Source organism: Solanum dulcamara, chromosome 3 (genome assembly GCF_947179165.1).
Source record: "Solanum dulcamara chromosome 3, daSolDulc1.2, whole genome shotgun sequence".
NCBI classification, from domain to species: domain Eukaryota; kingdom Viridiplantae; phylum Streptophyta; class Magnoliopsida; order Solanales; family Solanaceae; genus Solanum; species Solanum dulcamara.
Genome location: NC_077239.1, coordinates 58395231 through 58401721, shown reverse-complemented (window position 1 = coordinate 58401721; position 6491 = coordinate 58395231). Strand labels below are relative to the sequence as shown.

Below are 6491 nucleotides of genomic sequence, written 5' to 3'. Positions count from 1 at the left end.
ACGTTTTCTCTTCCAAATTCCAATTGCAAAGCTGGAGTTTTACTTCCATGAAGGTCTTAAAATACATATATACGTATCCACGTACTTAAGGTACACCGTATATAATTAATTCACGGAAGAAAATTGGAAAACTAACCTTAAATCTTCAACAATGATGGCTGCCTCTCTATTTCCCTCTTTCACGTTTTTTTTTCTCCAAGGCTGCTGCTATTTTTGGATAATGAACAACTAAGGAGTCATATACACATATATATATATATATATAAGGTGACACGTGTCATCCCCTAAGGGTGACACGTGTCAAGCCCTTATTGGGCCACCTCAACACACGGCCAATGGGGTGCTGCCACGTGGCAGTGGGGGCCACCTCCCCCAAGCAGGTGGGTCACCTACTTGACCCCAAGCAGGTGGGTCACCTGCCTGCTTGAGGTGCTGCCACGTGTCGTTTCTTCATTGGCTACCACGTGTCGTCTTTTTTTTCCTTCCTCGCGGGCTCGTAATCTCGTCTTATTTTATGTACCTATGTAATCCGTGCTACGTAAGTTTGATATATGCTTAAGTAGCTCAAGTGCATATGACTTTTAACTTAGTAGCTTACATAGGTAAATCGAGTCCTACGACTCATTACTTGGCCTCCAATTCCTTCCGGACTCTTATGATTTCATCTCCAACCTTCTCTAATATGGGGTATCACATTCTCCCTTCCATAGAGCCGTTTGATAGTGTCGTAGCATATCCGGTTCATAATGTAATGTCCAAGGAACTTATGAAACATTCTGAGTTTAAAAGGGTGAGGTGTAACATCCTTCCCCCCTTTAGAACATTCGTCCCCGAATGTTAAACAAAACTTCCCTTAGAACTTATACAGACTATCGGGGGATTCGTTTCTGTTTCCTTACACATATTTCCATCGAAGTACTTAGTATATGAGTTTCAGGAGTTGGGGTTACCTGTTTACCTGGTGTTTTATGTCCTCTTTTTAATTTCTTAGGTCATCCCCTTTTCTAGTTTTGATTTTTGCCACAATACCTTGACGGAAGGCACGTCTTCAGTTCGCAACCTTCTAATTTGCCAATCGAAGATGGCAATAAGTTTCTCCTCATAGGATAACTCTTCCATCTCATGGACTTCATTTATGGAATATACCCTGGGTGACTCGTCAGTATCTAATGGACTAGGCATATAGTTTCCAACTAAGGTGGTAAGCTTAACTTACCAGCCACGTTGCCCACCTTATGAGTAACTTGATACTGTCTAACGTATTCCGGGTCAAGTTCCTTTTCTAGGTGACCCTATGTTTAACATCCAATCATCAACTTGAACTCTGTATGTCGACGTCGATTATCTGTATATCATTCCTGCCGACTCTGGGCTTTTAGTCAATAGCTTGCTTAATCATGTCGAGGCCATTGGCATACTAGAGTAGTAATTATTATTGTAGGCAACTTGATAAGTGATGGATAATCATTCCGGCTACCTTCGAAGTTAATCTCCCGGCTTGTGGCATATCTTCTAGCGTCTAATGGTGCGCTCAGTCTGTTTAGTAGCTCGAGGGGGAAATGCGGTACTAAGACATGTCTGTACTCTTGATCTCTTCTTGGAGTGATCTCAAGGCGTTAATTATAATTGAAGTCCCTTTATCTGGGATATTAGATGAGGAAACCTCACGGAACCTTACCATTCTCCATGTTCTATAACTCTCTCTAATTTCAGCAGCATAGGTGCTCTTGATTGGAAGCAAATGGGCTGATTCATTAGCCTAATCACAATAACTCATATAGCACCCTACTCCTACTGAGTATAAAATGGGTGCGTAATGACGTGGATAATTTGGGAACCGTTAGCCTCGTATAGTCTTTCTCGACTCCCTTCAGAACTTTAACTGGCACTTTATTCTTTTGGGTCTTTCTTCTCCCTTATCCTATATTCGATGTCGGGGAAGATATTTGGTCCACTCGTGGCCATGTCTCACTTCACCCATAGTATCAGATCCATCTCGATAGTTTGACTTAACCCATCTCTGCATCTCTCAATAGTTAATCACAACTTGGGCTCCCTTGCCTAGGACAATAGCTGTGGAGACTCCGTAAGGTCCTACCACTCTTTTACCTTACAACTTTATACCTCCTCGGCGGAGTAGGTAACCTGTGATCGAAGGAGCAAGGGTCAACACCATTAATTCACAGGTAATATTTGTGGAATTTTTAACCTTGGGTATTACTTCCTGTCATCCGTAAGTTACATCAACTGTTTTGCTTTTTCTTGCCCTCAGAGTTGGTTGCTCAGTGGTGTCGAAATTCCCTCGCCTACTGGTCCATATAACCCTTCGGTGGTTTTTCTCTTATTAACAGGTACTATGTTGACGAACTGTGGCATTCGAATGTGTCATCAGTTAGCAAGTAGCTAATCCTCCTTGTTTTGCTTAAGTCCTTGTTAGAATTACTTTAACGTATCTTATAATACTCCAGGTACGTAATCCCATATTGTTTCTACGTCCCTAGTTCAGATTCATCCATCTCGCGTGATCATACCAGCACTAACGCATTACGTTCCATCAGAATTTTGAAGTTAAGCGTGCTGGGGCGGGAGTAATATTGGGATGGGTGACCTCCCTTGGAAGTCTTCGTGTCGCGTTTCACTGTAATCCTTTCCATGACGTGCGGCCACTCAATTTAACCTAAGATTTACCTCAGCGTTGTCTCGCGAGTCTTTATGTTTTGCCTTGTCCCTTTCTCTGTTATCTTGCAACCAGTATCGGTGTAGACCTTTAGTTCCGCTATGACCATGTCCCTTTTTGGTCAGTTTGGTTTAACTTCCCCTATTGTATTCCCCCCCTTTCTGTACGCACCCATTCATTAGGGTGGGCTACTGAGTAGCGCTAAAGTTCTTTTATATAGTAACCTTTGGAGCCATTTTAAGTTTTGGCTATTATTAGCTGGCATAGCTTTAAAGGAATTTGACATATGAGCTCTCCTATCCTTTATTCATTTTGTGTTCTTCTCATTTTTTTACCACAGGAGGCTTTCTATTCCTTTGTCCTTGGTTATACATTTATCGCAACATCATTTGCGACCAACTCTATAGCCAACATTTTGGCTTTTTGGTCTAGCATGTTGTCATTATCCCTCGTTGTGTCTCTTGAGTTATCCGATATCCTTTCATGGTTACATTTTTTTGTGTTTTTATCCGCAACCACCTTCTAGTGTTATGTTGTTCAGGGTCTCGTCACAAACTTCTTAACGCTACCTTATGTAGCATTCCGGCTTCCATCCAATTATTGGTAAGTTCCGAAGCTTTCCAACTTGGTTTAGCAAGATATCTTATCAAAGTTTAGACGTCTATCTCACATTTATTGCTATATCAATTGCCTCCTCCTACCTTTTCCATTTTCTCATTAACTTCCCCCCTTTAGGGGGTACCCGCACTTTCCTCTGTTTGTACTTTGTTCTACGTCTCTATGTCCAGTCTAAATTTTTGTCCAATTCCTTTCACCAATCTATTTGGTACCGCATTATGTCTTCGTTTATCTGCATGTTTATAATCTGACTATCCGCGTATGGAGCCTTGATTAAATTACGAAGCGACGAGAACCTTTCCATATCTAACGTAATGTCTTATCTACTAATCGGTACTTGAACAATGTTACCTAGGGAACAACTCGTCCAAGGCCACCTTCTACTTTTTCTTTTTCCAAGAATTACTTAGCACCTGTAGTTGTTCCAATCCCAATTAGGTAGTGCTAGTATTCTGACGATAACTATTCTAGGTTTTCTCGAAGTAGTGGTTTTGTCCCAACCTATATCCTTTTCTTCTTGGGGCGAATAGAAGTTACGTCATTTGTTCATTAAGTTTTCCATCCTCGTCCCTTAAGGATTCCACTATTTTTGGGGCGACGCTGTGTACACGCGTCATTTCTTTGTATCTTAAGCCCCATGCTCTTACTACGTTCTCCATGCAGGCCTTTAACTTAGGCAACGCGTACTAAGTGCGTCTTACTAGTGGTTCCAATTTATCCCTGCATACTCATATCACACTGTTCAGTTCATACTTACCTATCCTCCTTTTAACTCGTATATATATTTGGTTCCTGACATCTATTTGAGGTGCTTTTATTAGAAGTTCTTTCCCCAATTAGTCGGTGGCAAATTATAAACTATTATCGTACATCATTTTCCAACCATTGTTGGAAGAAATCAGAACCTCTTAAACATCACAGTACTTCTTCTAATACTTGACCTACCTGGTCTCCTTCTGTGTTTATCCTCAAGCTATAAACAACTCATCTGATTTACAATTAGGAGTTGAGGTCTTGGTATTTTTTTTCCCAAAAAGAGTGATACTCGTTCGCGTGACATCTTATCCTTCATCCTGAGCCTCTTTTTTTTCTTTTTACAACACAATTACGGTTGGAGATACTACGGTCTGAACTGTACTGCTCAGACAGACTTTAGTTTCTTCAAAATAATTTCCTCGAGTAAGAAAAGTATCCCTTATTGACGACATGAAGAGTACCTCTTATAGTTTTAATTAAACATAATAAGGGTACTTGATATCAATCTCCAGGACATCCTAAAAATCTATGTTTCATTCCCTTTTCCTTGTTCTGGGAAAATTTCGACAAAGTTTCCTCTACATTTCGTACTTATGCCAAAACCTGCACGCAGAAAATACCAACAATGCCTCACAGGGACAACATATATATATATATATACATATCATATCACAGCCACACAGGGCTTTCAATGTCATCTCATATCGCAGCCACACAGGGCTTTCAACGTTAACAATAATATAAAAATACTAGAATTACCTCATATGTCCAACTCCAAACTACATCTGTTGCACTTTCTGTCTGCTTTCCTTTCAGGTTTCAACTTTATATTTCAATACCTTACCCGACGGATATCTTCCGTGGCTTTACTTTACTTACCTGCGTGCTTTGTAACTTTCCATGTCATCAATTACTTTCTTCTGTTGGTGTCGTCCTTCTGTTAAGATCCAAGGTTAGTATACGAAATTTTTTCCTATGACTCAGATCTAAAGCACGATCTCAGATTTAGAAGAAAGGTAACATCCTAAATGTCCTATAGCTTCCTGTTTATAGATGTGGCGCGCAACACATCGATAACCAAGACTCTATTAGACACGGTCTGCAGACACTCCAAGGACGAACAGCTCTGATACCACTTCTGTCACGACCCAACCCCGTAGGCCGCGACTGGGGTCCGACCCGGACCCCCCCGTACATATATCTATTAGCTGAGGTTACATTGAATCATAAATAAGACAATATCATGTAATAGAGCCCCACTGGGCGATAATATTTTCATAATTGTAGCCCTTTTCGTTTGTATCACAACAGGGCACGCAAGCCGACAGGGCTGCCATAACATAATAACATATATCATATATCATGTAGACCTAGCTTAATCAAACTGACATACACAACCCACATATACATGTCTACATACCTCTAAACATATAAATGACAACATATGGCGGGACAGGGCCCCCGCCGTACCCCTGAATGGATAAAACAATTTCTATACATCCGTGGACAGTATCAAAAACTAGGCTCCGATACAATGAAGCCTCTTCCAGCTGAGCTGCATGGAATCCTAAGCTGACGGACTCCCAAAATCTGTATCTGTACCTGCGGGCATGAATGCAGCCCCCCGAGAAAGGGGGCCAGTACGATATGTGTACTAAGTATGTAAAACATAATATAATACAACTGGAAACATATCTGAGATAGAGAATCAGGGGATAAGATATCAATTCAGAAACCTGTACTTGTACTTTATGAATTACAAAAACATGCATGTTCGAGTCATATCATATAGTCGGCCCTTTCGAGGGTCCGGTGAATCATCTCTGTAAAATCATCTCTGTAAAACCATCATGGCCCCAGTGCCATCACCACCTTATTACAACACATCATCATATATTTATACACGTATCCTGGCCCTCTATTGAGGGACTCAGTGAATAATGCAGTGAACTGTGCACGAGAACATATCCTGGCCCGGGACTCAAGGAAAGAAGTGTTACGGTATACACGAGTAGAGTAGTGAGTAACTATATGCAATTTAAATCATTATCAGAGACTCGACAGAATAAGAAAGTTAAGCTTTTGTTTGAGGACTCGAGTAACGGTGTAGTCATCTCGAGTGTTCTTTGAATGCCATTAGGGGCTGTCTCAATTATAATCTCGGGGCTCCTAGACATGTGCTAAAGTAAAGCCAAATCGCTTATGGAACCAGAAACATTTGTTAACATATAGTCTGTAAGACTTGGAGCCTGTACATTTGTTACCTTTTTAACATATAAAAGTTTCCAGGGAAATAGTTCGATTATTATAAAAGTTCGATATTCAGACGTAAATAAGAGATGCTAAGAATGGAGTTACCCCGGAACTCATATCATGTTTAACCTACAACTAAGACATGCCAGAAGAAGAAAGAGAATAAACTATATATGGTCTGTACTTT

At 40.7% G+C, this 6491-nt stretch overlaps 1 pseudogene; it reads left to right on the top strand.

The window, feature by feature from the left end:
• The first annotated feature begins 2517 nt into the window (after positions 1-2517).
• On the top strand, positions 2518-2637 carry LOC129883858 (5S ribosomal RNA; annotated as a pseudogene).
• The last annotated feature ends 3854 nt before the right edge of the window (positions 2638-6491 follow it).